We start from the raw sequence: 12,945 nt of genomic DNA on the forward strand, positions 1-12,945 counted from the left end.
GATGGTAAATCAAAGCAGTTCAGGGAATCCTACAGGTTGCTCATAAAAACACAGGGTTTTATTTTCAATATAAGGGGCACTGCCTTAGTAATGCAGTTTGCTTTTCTAGCAGCTTTTATCTTAAAATAAGTGATAGCAGGCTAGAAAACATTTAAATTTTGTGCCTTTTGGTATAGCTAGATGTTTTTCAGTAGTTAGGAAAGCAATAAATGTTGTCTAAGGAAACGGGGAACAGAAACTCCTGAGTTCATTTTCTTTTCTACCTTGGAAACAGCCTTTAATAGGTGCAGATTATGAAGTCATCCCTAATAATTTTCCTCCTCATCTGTAGACCTGGGAGAATACTAATTTGCTAACTTGGGAGAGACTGTTTTTGTTAGACTGAACCAATGAGGTTGTTTTGCAGCTGCTTTTGAATTACATGATCAGAAAATGAAAACCTTCTGCCTTTTTTTTTTTCTCTAAACGTGTTTCTTTCAAAACCAAGCAAACTTTTGGCAAAAAAAAATCAGAAAAGCTCAATCCAACAAAATCCTGGCCCCTCACAAGTTTCATTTAGGTGATTTTGTGCTGGTTAACAGGAGATACCCTTTAGAATTTCCCCGTCTCTTTGGAGGACTCTCTCATACAATTAACATGTTAATAGGGTAGTGAATTAAAAATACAATCCAGGGGAGCTCTGGAAGGCAGACGTGAGCAGCAGCTTATTTTCCTGCAAATTCTTCATGTTGTGCCTGGCTTTATCTGAGACTCTGTGGGTGCTCTCATGCTTTCTCTCTCTAAAAATCTGTGGGGAGGGAAAATGATGTAATTGTAATGAATACTTAAGGTGACTTTTGTCAGAAAGATCTGTCATGGCTCTTTAAAGCTCATGGGAACAAATCAGCTTCATTTGTATACAAGCAGGAGGAAGTGGCATTCTGTATACTGGGGCTTGACCTGCTCCTTGCCATTTTCTGGTGGCTGGGAGTAAGTGTTGCACCAGCAATGTAATATTGGAAGTCAGAGAATTCTGTGATGCAGCAAACTACAGGGTATGGATGGCATTTGTAAATGGCTTGTTGGCATCAAGAGACAGATTCATTTTCCAGCCTGTAGAGGTATGTACCTTTTCAAAGCTTTACTGCTCCACAAAGGGAATACTTCCTTTTATCTAGATTTCTTGGCTAATTGGCATCAGACAGCACGAGGTGGTTGTTTTTTTTTAAGGAGAGCTAATAATGGTGGGACTTGAAACTGGGCCAATGGCCGGAGGGAGACCTAATGATCCCCTTCCAGTTAATTTTCTACATATATGGGTGACTGCTTCTAGAAGGGGAGGGGCAAATCTGCACAAGAAGTCAGCAAGCAAGTGATACAACTGCAGCCAGTGCTTATAGTTTCAACAGTAGCATCTCCACATGCTAAATGGTCAACTGGCTTTGACTGGATATGCTTCGGATTTAATGGGGAATGGTGCTGAAGTTGTCATGGTAAACAACTGTAAAAATTGGGCTGCATAGTTGTGTCATAGCTGGTTACCTGAGCTGCTACAAATAGCTCTGGTGAGTCTGGGCGGAGGTTCCTTACACAGCTGAATGGTGCTGCTCCTTAGGCAGTGGATCTGCTGTGGTGACAGTCTTGCATTTTTCTTGTCTCACACCTGCAGCCTGCTTGGCAGGGTCTTTAGGAGGGCAACACTGTGACACAGACACCTGCCAGAGAAGTGGAACAGCTCTGCTGACACCTTTGCTTAGAGGAGGCCTCAGGGCAACCTTCAAAAGTGGCGCCAACCATGAGCATTCAAAACTTCAAGTCTGGCTTAGAAAACAGGAGACTGAAATTTTATTTTTTTTTTTCATTCATTTTTGTGCTTGTTTTGATCCTTTTTGGAGCAGGCTTCTGTCAGATTTTCAAGCTCAGTTGCACTCAAACTGTGAAAGCCAGGTCCTTTTTCTAGAAGAGAGGCTGTAATTGTCTCCACATTTGTTTGATTCCAGGGGTAATGGCTACAGGAAAAATGCCAAATGTGCAAAATACAGTGTAATTCTGATGCCAGCTTTCATGGCATCCAGGCTTTTAAAGCCCTGTCCTGATGTGTCCTAAGGTCAGGCTAAAATGTCAGCTATATTCTCCAGAGGAACGCCCGCCAGTGTCCAAGAACAATCTTTAAGGTATTGCATCAGTCAGAAATGAAGCCCGTGTCCACAAGATGGAGGACTTGGTATGTCCTTGTAAAAAATCCCTAAACTATAGTCTCTTCCCTTGCTGCGTTGCCAGCCTTCACCACTAAATTTGGTCCCTAATTTGGCAGCAGATTAAAAAACCCCCCTTCATGTACTGCCTTTCTTGTGCTGAGCTCTAGTGTTTGGAAAGGCCTTGGGCTTTGGCAGTTGCCTGATTTTGATGCTTACATAGAGATTAACATAGTATTCCTATAAACACAGGTGGAACTGGGGAATAAGGGGGAGGGAGGCCACATGATTCATAGGCAGGGGTAGGAAATCATATTGCTGGTCATACCCACTCATTCTCCAGAATGCTCCTGCTTCTCTGCTGCATACCTGGTAAGTGCAAGCTGCCTGCTTTCAGGCTACTAGACACGAAGAGATTTTGGTGGTGGGTTTTCTGTCTTGTTACCTGGTGTTGGAAGTGCAGGTTATTGTGTGTTAGTCTTTTTTTTTCGGTTGGGTTTTTTTTTTTCGGTCTGTGTCAATCAAGGAGAGTTCAACTCCCACCTGATGATGTCGGCAAAACTGCGGTTTCTTGACATGTAAAGGGAGCAAGCAGTGACCTCAGGGTGGAGTAAAGCTCCCTATTGGCACAGCACCCTCCACCCTGCGCTGCAAGAATTGCTGCTATTTGGTTTATGTGGAAAAGAAGCAAGTTGAACTCGTTGTGGGAGTGCTACATAAAGCTGCTACCTTGTACCAAACCGTGTAGGAGGAGGGTAAATCAGTTAATGGGATGGTGTGGCAATTACTACATGATTTGACCAGAAACCGAAGGAGTTTTATGGTCAGTGTAACATCGTATATTGATCATGTTGAATTTTTTCCCAAAATACTTTGAAGCCATCTGTGTGGGTCTTACACATTCTCATGGCACCAGGATGTTGCCATGTTTAGTTCTCTCTCATCTGAAGCTGTTTTTCTCAAAATTTGTACTTCTCTGTTATCTATAGGATCAAGACTAGTCACGGAAGACAAAAAAAATCCTCAAACAAATCACCACCCAAACCCCAACCCTTGCTAAGCTGTTCCTTCACTTGTCTGCTTGTCAGAGTTGTCATCCAAATAACTTTGTCTAAATAAGAAAAATCATTCCTGGCTGTTTCCCTGCTGCAGCTGAGGGTGTATGCCCAAGGAAAGACAGTAGGTCAGAGAGTCAGAGTACACACCAGCAGGAATTATGGTAGTGTTCCAATAGAACTGCCTTAATCATTTTCATTTGTGCTTTTTTCTGAATTTGGGCAAAATTCAGCACTTGTGGAGACACGAGTGGTGCAAAGTATTTGGCCTGCAGGCTGAGCAGGAAAAGTTGGTTCCCTTTTCCATGCCCAGTTGCAGCATTCATGGAGGAGTGCTGTGCTATCCCAAGAGCAGCTTGGAGGACAGCTTTGTGCAAGGTATTCCCTTTCCCCAAAAACCTGCCTGCTTGAGTTCTCCTTCTCACAATTCCATAGCACATCAGCATCTTGAAGTGCAGTTGATTCCTCAAGGAGAGTAATAACCGTGGCAGATTGCTGACCCTTTGTACTCTACCTGTCCCTGTCAGTTACATTACAGGCACTGGGAAGAGTTACTTGAAAGATACTTTCTCTGTGGTGTTCCAGTATAATTTATGATAAATTCATCATATGTTAAGTGCTTCTCCTTGTCTGTCTTTCTAATAAAGCTCCTTTATAATGATTTAGAACAGTAAAAATCTGAAGGGCCTTCAGGATCATCTGTAAAAGCAGTGGTGCTGCATCTGAACTGCTTAAGCAAGATTATCTGGGCCTTTAGAGACAGAGCAGGGGGAAGCAGGTGCTTCAGCCTATTGCCTGCTTGCAGTGTCATTTCTGGGCAGTTACTTTGCTTTTTTCCTTGCAGCATCTTCCTTACTTGGAAAGTTTGGTTTTTCTAGGACTAACCTGAGTGATGCACATCTTGGGGATAGAAGGAAGCTGTGATTTTTTTAATTTTTTTATTTTTTTTTTTCACTTAGCAAATATTTCTACTTGGCTTTTTGCTATCTCCAAAATGCTATTTTCTTTCCAGTAGCTCTAAAAAAAAATAGTGTTCTTTCTTGTTAACTTCTGCCTTGGTCTTGGTGAAGCTGTACTTAATATGTGAAGTTTGCATTTCTTGGAAATTCTCATACAGAAAAACAGTGTGATGCTGATAACACTGTATGACTTGAGAAACTGGTAATTTCAGTCCTCTCAGTATCAAAGTTTGAAAAAATCGCTCCCCATCACTCTTTCATTTTACTTTTAAAGATGGAAGAGCTCTTGGATTTCTGGGCTGGATCTTCAAATGGATGAAGTAGGTGACAGAACTGGGCTCAGTGAGTGGGAGGATCAGACCCTGATGTTTTTCATGTTCTTCATCCATTCTTGAAGGTTTGGCACCTCTCAGGGCTTCCTAATTTTTATTTCAGCTTGAGCATTAAAGTAACATTTCTAATGCTAAATAACTTTAGAAGTAGCGTAAGATTTTAAGCAAAGATGCTAGCTCAGAAATCCTTTTTTAAAATTAAGTTTTCAAGACTCTATTAATTTCAACCTGTCACTTCCACAATGTTACTGAGCAAGGGCTTCCATATCAGTCTTCGTGCTTGGCAACCTGGGCAAGTGTGGAGTTGGTTTTGTATTTACAGCTCCCTGTTTTCAGGATCTTTTCAGTCTGCTCTTTGTTTTGAACACCCAGTGTTTCTGGTTGGAGGGAAAGAATTGAGAAGGTATTCTTTATTAACACATTCTTGGGGAAAAAAAGTCCTTGCATTAATACCAGCATCAGAAATGAAGCAGCCTTTACATACTGCTTGTTAAATATATAGCTGGATGTATTCCTGTTTCAGTGCAAGATGTCTGTTTACATGAGGCATATGGCTCACAGTTAGGAAAGGCACTCCAGAGTGGATGACTCTGTAAATAATGTCTTGGCCCTAATTTGGAATTAAATTAGCCTAATGCTTTAGAGTAGTCATTAATAGATACTTATAAATTGCCATACTGCTAGCAGCATAGCTTAGCCAAATCCCTTGACTATGCTGAGGAGACCAGAAGTTGGATTGAGTACAAAAATGTGAATAAAGTGGTCTGGAAATATGAAAAAAATCCATGGTTGTATCATCAGTGAAGTTCTGAAAACCCAGCAGAAATACTTGTGTCAAGAGTTCTTAGTGCCCCTGGTTGGGTCAGTGCTTTGTAACATTGGCAAAGTGTTTTGCCATGAGAAAGTGAACAACAGAAGCAGGATGGTTTGATCTGTAAGTGGTAGCACTTTGGTATTGCTAGTTCTTCTGATTTTTGGAACTGGCTTACTTAGGGTTAACATATCCAAGAACCAAAATCAAAGTACTTTGCCTATTCTTTAATTACAGTAAATTTTTTTAAAGACCATTTAAGACTGCATCTTTCTTGCTGTAGATGGTTCCATCTGTGCTTACCTCCTTGGACTCCAGATAGAACCAAGTTTCCTTACCCAATGCTGGACATTGTCTGTGGTGCAGGTGCATGTCTCACTCGCTCTGTTAATCTGCAACTGATAGTTTGACTCCCAGTTTTCTTGCTCTCCTCAGGCATCTCTTATATGTCTGGAGGAAAAAAGTACAGGACTGTGTAGTCGTAGACTCGGCCAAACTTCATTTTGTGGGTAGGAACTGTCAGCAACGTGAATGATTAATTTCCAGCCCTTCCAGCATCACAGTCTTAAATCAGTTTTGCCAGAAAAACACAATACTGGGATCTAGAGAGGGAACTGGGGCAGACATGCTTCTAAAAAAAGCCACCCTGTTTATGTTATTTTAGAATGTTCAGGAGGAAAATATTATGGAAAAATTGAAGACCTGTTTTGAAAGTAGTTTAAAACTCAGCTCCATCAGCTTCTGATAGCTGTTTTTCTTTAACCTGAAAATAATGTCTATAATCTTAAGATATTGTGTATACTCTAAGTAGTTCATATGCACCAAGGAAGCACAGTGTAAGACATACTTGTTGCTATGGAAAAGATTTTGAAGCGTTGATTAGATTAATATAGGTAGTTAGATGTATCTTTATATTGCAAGGGAAGTATAAGCCGGCTTCTGTGCTGGGAAGTGTCATTCTTTGTGTCCAAGTAAACTGACTTAAGTGAATTTTGTCTGAGAGGCCCACGACTATACTTACATATTTAGCCATTTTTCAAGTGTTTGTGGTAGGGACGTGCTGCTTGATTTTCCCTAAAGGTTAAGTATGAATAAATAGCCAGCCAAGAGGCCAGGTGACTTTACTAGGGGGGCTCGATGGGCATGGAAGACCTCTATGAAGGCTCACTCCTTTGGGTTTAGTTTAAATTTTCATTTCAGATACTGGCCTGTTTGTCTCCAATGCTCTGTCAAAACTAAGTGTGGAAATAGCTTCCTGACATTTTTTAAAATGTCACTTGTACAAGGGAGCTCTTGCCTGTATTATTGTATATAGAGAACTTAAAGGTTTGTTGTTTTTCTCACCTTCATTTTGAGCCTTTCTGTCCCTATTTATCTTTACAGGCTGTCAGCAGGCACAGCTTTCACTGTCCCTGGATTCCTCACTGCTCCAGCAATTGTTACTTGGGAAATGATGTGCTCTGCTTCCCTCCTAAATAACCACTAGGTTAACACCTCTGATCTCAGCTGGGTTTGGAATGGTAGTGGTATTCACTTTGGAAAGTATTACCCCGGTCAAAGATATTATTGCATCAGTGCTGTGGCATGTAGAGGTTGTCATCTTCAGCTGGATGAGAGCTGTTGAGAGTGCAAGCTAAAGATCACTGACTGGACTAAAATCACTTCATTAAGCAATCTGAAAGGATAAAATACTAGATGATCATGTGTATGTGTGGGCTGGTACTTGATCAGCACAGTTCCACTTTCTGCAACATAATGGACTGGCTTAAAGAGAGACTTGATTGTCCATCACTGGTTTTTTTTCTGATTAGAAGTGCTTTCTGTGTACTTTACCAGGCTCCAACAGGGCTATTCACATCTTCTCATAAGGCATAAATCTGCTATTGATTTACATTGCAGTAGAATTATTCTGTTCAGCTGCTCACAGCTTGTTTGTGGGGTTGTGTCATGGTATTCCACACTGGTTTTGCTTATGTAGCTTAAGCCGGAAATTTATGTGTGTCGCAAAATAATTGTAATTCCTTCCACCATGATTCCATAATACACAATGACTTCCTTGGCCTTGTCCATCCGGATGCTCTGGGACTAGATGATAGCATGGTTAGAAGGCTGTTAAATTGTAATACTGCTTCTCAAAGCAAAACTACTTTCATTCTAGATAGGCATTTAAAATGATTTAATGCAGGAAACAGAGCCTTTTGCATATAGAATTGACATTTTCCATGTCTGGAAAATTTACAAGCTAGCTTGCTTGTTCTGTGCTGTGCCATTGAATGGGATTGGGAAGTTACTACTGCTTGCCATTTTTCTGGGGAAAAATGACTGGACTTGTTTCCTAATGGACAAGTGCAGAGGTGAGCAGTGTTGCCTGGTCCATACGACATTGATCCAGGAGCTGGAGAAGCGGATGTTTATTGTTTCCTGTGGATTAACTAGTGCTGCAGCCTCAGCAAGCCATTTTATGTCTTTGTTTGCCTGCTTTTTGTGAAAAAAACCCTGCCCTCTCCCTACCCAGTGTGCCCCTGTTCTGAAGGGAGCATTTCATTTTTCAAGTGCGTGAATATCCTGTCTTTATTCACTCCTAAATTAACTGTAAAACATTTTAATAAGAATGACTTGGGTGTGTAATGTCTGATGTATATTGCTGTGAAGACATCATCTACTGACTATAGCAATATCCATCAATCAGTCCGTCAGAGACTGGTGCAAGTAGGATCCATTTTTCCTCTTCTTGTAAGTGCCTCATGCAGAGAACATTAATATGTTATGATTTATAATACTAGAGTGACTTTGTGCTTACAAAGCATCTGCATCAGAAGGCCTCTGTGCTCTGTTATTTGCATATGTTATGAGTTACGGTTTACAAAAAAACTCCTGGAGAATAAACCTGAGCTCTCCTGCTTCTGTGCAGTTTCACTTATCAAGAATGCTAATTTTTAAATCCATGGGATGACAAAGCTGCTTAGCTTCCTAAAGTTTCCAAATCAGAACTGTAGGAGGGTGACAGTTCTGACAGCTGCAGAAAGGAGCAGAAGCTCATTCGCTCACGGTAATGCAAAATGTTACTTGTTGGGGATGTATAGAAGTTTTAAGTTACATGTTTATATAAGAGCTTTCAAAACACCAGAGCTTGGTTTAATTTTCAGCCTTGTGGACTCATCTGTTTTTGGAACTCAGAGGGATAAACCCAAACACTTTGAAAGGAGTTTTCTCCTGTTTTCACCTGCTATTCTGTATGGCTATCAGGACTAATTTTGGAAAACAGCAGACTCCCAAGACAGATTAGCTGTTGCTTACTCCTGGTTTGGAGTTGTTGTTTTTTTTTTATTACCACTTTGCTGATCTCTCCTGCCTTTCTATATCTTTCCAGTACACAGGATATTTTCACATTTTGGATACTTCCACTCTGGTTAATAAATTGATTGGTATCTGTATTTGCATTTATTCCACCAACCTTTTTTCCAGTGTAGGTAGGTCTCACAGCATGAAAATAAGTTAATCATGTTTTGAATATCCCTCACACTGATTTCCAGCTTATCTCAAAAATGAGCTGTCCTGGAAAATTTGGACAAGTCTTTTGGAAAGCATTTGGTGAGCTCTAGAGTACAAGATGGAGAAGACTGATTTAAGAAGCTATTCAGAGTTTTTTCTGTCTGTGGCAACCTTTAGTGGGAGATGAGTGCTACATCCCTCCTTCAGTCAGTTGTGGAGCAAGTTTAGTCTCTGGTTTTCTTACTCAGCAGAAGGATTAAAAATGAAAGTCAGTGTCACAGAGGAGCTTCAGGATATGTTTAAAGTGATTGTTTGATACGAGGTATTCAAAGGATTAAAAACAGGGAGGACATTTCTGATACCAGAGTTTGATAATGGAGAGTATCAGTGCTCAGTGGTTGGGGGATGAAGCTGGACAAATTTGTTCTGGGAACTAAGGAGCAAATTGCCAAGCACGAGTGGGACTGACTGGCTCTTCATGTCTTTGCAGTGTCTGTTTACAATCAAATGTCCTTTTTTTTTCTAGAAGGATGTGTCTCTCTAGAAATAATGCAATGAATGGATGAGAGACACTGAGTGCTATTCTCAAGGTGTTTCAAGTCAGTTTAGATTATTGTAATAATTATTTTACTTCTAAATTTTATATATTTGGTGTTTCTAAATGGTTCTATTGCATCTTTTTTTTTTAAATTTCCTGGATTTATAATGGGGGTGCAGGACTTACTTTCTTACCAGGACTTTTTAATTCATTCTTTTTATCTGATGTGTATCTTCACCTTCAGACAGGCTTCTTGCATCATATTGTGACCTCTTAAACCACACAAAAAGGAGATAAATAGTAGGGAAGTAGGGTTTCCCCCCTCCCCCGTGTGTTGCCCCAGGAATGTCAATGCACAGGAGAAGTCTACATATGAAAAACTTTATTGTGTTAATTCAGATCCTAGTTACATCCTCCTGACTGAAGTCTTTGCCAGTTTTTAATGTTCCCATATTTTAAAATACTCCAAGAAGCCAATTTCGTATTCAATGTTTAATATATTTTCCCTGTTATGAACATTATTAAACACTGAAAAGGATGAATAAAGCTAAATTATGATACAGATGAGGCAGCTAGGGAGGAAAACAGGATCTGTACACAATCTGTACTTCTAGAAAGGAGGCAAAACTGATAAGCATTCATGGGAAATCAATACTCATAACTTCGTTTTCTCTAGAACCTATTATTTCTGGAGTTGTAGTTAATATTGCAAATTAAAGCAGGTTTTAATGGAAAGACAATCAGGTGGTTGTGGGTGCACAGTATTTGTTTCACAGAAAAGTAAAAGGAAGGAGATAAAATTTTTGTTTCATATTGATCAACCAGATAGAAGAAAATAGTTCTACAATCCTTTTCTCTAGGCTTTGTTTTTTTTTATTCCATTCTTATTGCAATCTGTTTGCACAGCCTTAACTCAAAGCAGATTCTGCTTGTAGAAGCTGGACAAAATGTCATCCTCCCCCACACACAGTAAAATTTGTTGGAAAAAACTAATTTTTTGAGAAAAAAAAATCAGCTTTTTTTTTTTTTTTTGCACAGGTGGGAAATGTATCTGATGTCGTTCTGTCGCTGGCTTTTATTTTGGGGGAATGTTTCAGGGGTTTTTTTTATCTCTCTGTTCCTACTGGTGGTGGAAACATGTACTTCGTTTTCAGTGTGAACAGGAGGACTTCTTGGCAAGTCTTCCATGCTGCTGTGGCACCTCACTCCTCAACTGTCTTTCCCATGTTCCTTCATTAATTGTGAGTTCTGTGGAGCATCTGTCCTGCTCGGCAGGTGTTTTATAAAAACATCTGTCCTGCACAAACAATACTTGCTACAGTTTGTCTTAGTAATTGGAATTTTTCTTCCCTGCTGGGACTTGGTAGCTCTTTTTTTTTTTCCTCTTTCATTTGTTGGTTAGTCTCTAATTCTTCCCTTTGCTGATCTAATGGCTTTTTGTTGTCGCTGTTTTGGCTTGGGTTTTGGTCGGTGGTCAGCAAGCGTCCTGGTTTGTAATAGGGATTGGCAACTGTATAAATTATTTAAAATAAAGACAGGTTCAGAAAACGGGAAACAAAAGGCAGCTGTCTCTTTAAAGAGCGCAGTTTGATCAGAGCATCAGCTCCATCCCCTGAGGACAAAGGCAATTTTGATTTGTGGGGCCCAGGAGTCCCTCACTTATGAGGATTCCGTCTCTGCTCCTGCATGTTTAAACCTGCAAAATGCTCTTTTGTGTGGAATAAATCATACACTGTAAATCTTTTACAATTAAATGTGACCCTTCATAAAGGCTCGCTGACAAGTCTTCAATGCAAAGCTGTGCAGAGCCAGCTCGCCGTCTAGACGGAGCAGAATTACTCCGCATTTATCTTTGTTGTTGTGCTTGTTGATAAATAAATAACCGTCTGCCAGGGTTGCTGACTTCTTCAGACCCCCAAGAACGCTGCTCTCTCCTTACCTCTTTCTCAGCTGCCCCGTTGCTGCCGAGGCTGAAGCCCAGCAGGGCTGTGGCTGCTGCTGAGGAAGAGGAGCAGGAAGCCCAGCAGGGCTGTGGCTGCTGCTGAGGAAGAGGAGCAGTTCCCCTCTCTCTAATGCTGCTGTTGGCAGGCAGCAGCAGATGCCATTATTGCTGATCAATGCCGCCGCCATGCAGGAGGAGGGGAGAGGGAGGGGTGGGAGCTTCCTATTCACAGATTGATCAACCTGCCATTGCATGAACAAATTCATTGTAAGAAAGGCTGGGATGCTGTTATAATAGCTGGAGCAGGAGAGGACTTGTAAACAGGGGAATGCAGGCTCTTCAGCAGTGGGGAGGGTGTTTAAATTGCCTCTCAGCTTGCTCTTTTTTCTTTGAGCATGAAGCATAGTACCTGAGCCTAGAAACAAAGCCAACACTGTAAGGAATTATAGGGATATCTAACACATAGCTGAGGAGCTATTGTGCTGACTTATTTCAGCTGTTTCAGCACTGAGACCTATTTTTTCTTTTTACTTAAAATGTTTCTATCATAACCTTCTACTTTTTTTTTGGATTTTTAAACCTCAGTTTCCCCTACTTCCCTTTTTTTGCCTTATTTGTGTTCCTGCTTGGACGGAAACCCTACACAAAGGGACAAAAAGTAGAGATCCCTTACTGATTCCACCCATGCCTGCTTTATCAATACAGGCTGCCAGACATAGGGTTGAGAGAAGTGGGCAGGATCATGCTCTCATGTTGTCAGTGTAGACAGTAACTGGAGTACTGGAATCCCAAGACCATCAGCTCCTCCCCACCCTTCCTACCTTGCTTCGTTCATTCATTGTTTTCTGTATGGAAAAGTTTTCTGGCTGGAGAATGAGTCTTCTTTCTCCTGGTGATGTGGCTGAATGGCTGGATAGCAGCACAGAAGATGAGAAAAGCCTTCTCTCGTTTCTTGGTACGGTAGGGAACTAACTCTATTATTTTAATTTTTATAACACGTTATGAGGGAGCCTTTTCTACTTTCACTGGCACTTAATTTCTTCAGTCCTTTGGTTAACCCGACCTTGTTTCTTTTTAAAAGCTTTTAAGTGGCATGCAATTGTTCATTGAACTTGCTTGCAATCTGTTTGAAATAGTTGCAAACACATGGGACAAAGGTCAAGTTATAAATGGGCATGTGCCATGTGGAAAATTGTTTCTGGACTAACCACTGTTACTTACTGGTCTGTTTTTCTTCTCTGTGCCATTTGACCAGCAGATCACTGTGTTCATTCTGCTTCCACTCATTTCTGTCAGCTTCTCCAACTTAACTTGTCAATTGTATGATGGTAGTCAGATCAAACAGGAACCTGCTGAGTTTTCTTCTTAAGAGAAATGTTTAGATGCATTTAGAATAAAAATTTCAGCCACAGGATCAGATACTTCTTTAGCATAGAGATCAAATCTAGGAAGCACAGACAATCCTGTGCTCTGTTTCTGGTATTTGCACATTAGTTGAACTGCATTCAGGTAGAAAATTGAAGCTATTCTTTTATTTGTAGTCGAGTGTAAATACCAGTAAAGGTTGAAAGTGTGCTAAACAGAATTCACACATAGAAGCTGGTAATTGTTTTTGTCTTTCCCTTTGGGCTGTTGCTATGTC

The 12,945-nt window shown here is 40.6% G+C and overlaps 1 protein-coding gene across 6 annotated transcripts in view; it reads left to right on the forward strand.

Moving 5' to 3' along the window:
- Window positions 1–12,945, forward strand: part of RASAL2 (RAS protein activator like 2) — a 146,764-nt gene that overhangs the window by 69,741 nt on the left and 64,078 nt on the right. The gene's annotated exons all lie outside the window — the stretch shown is intronic.

Source organism: Apus apus, chromosome 7 (genome assembly GCF_020740795.1).
Source record: "Apus apus isolate bApuApu2 chromosome 7, bApuApu2.pri.cur, whole genome shotgun sequence".
NCBI lineage: Eukaryota > Metazoa > Chordata > Aves > Apodiformes > Apodidae > Apus > Apus apus.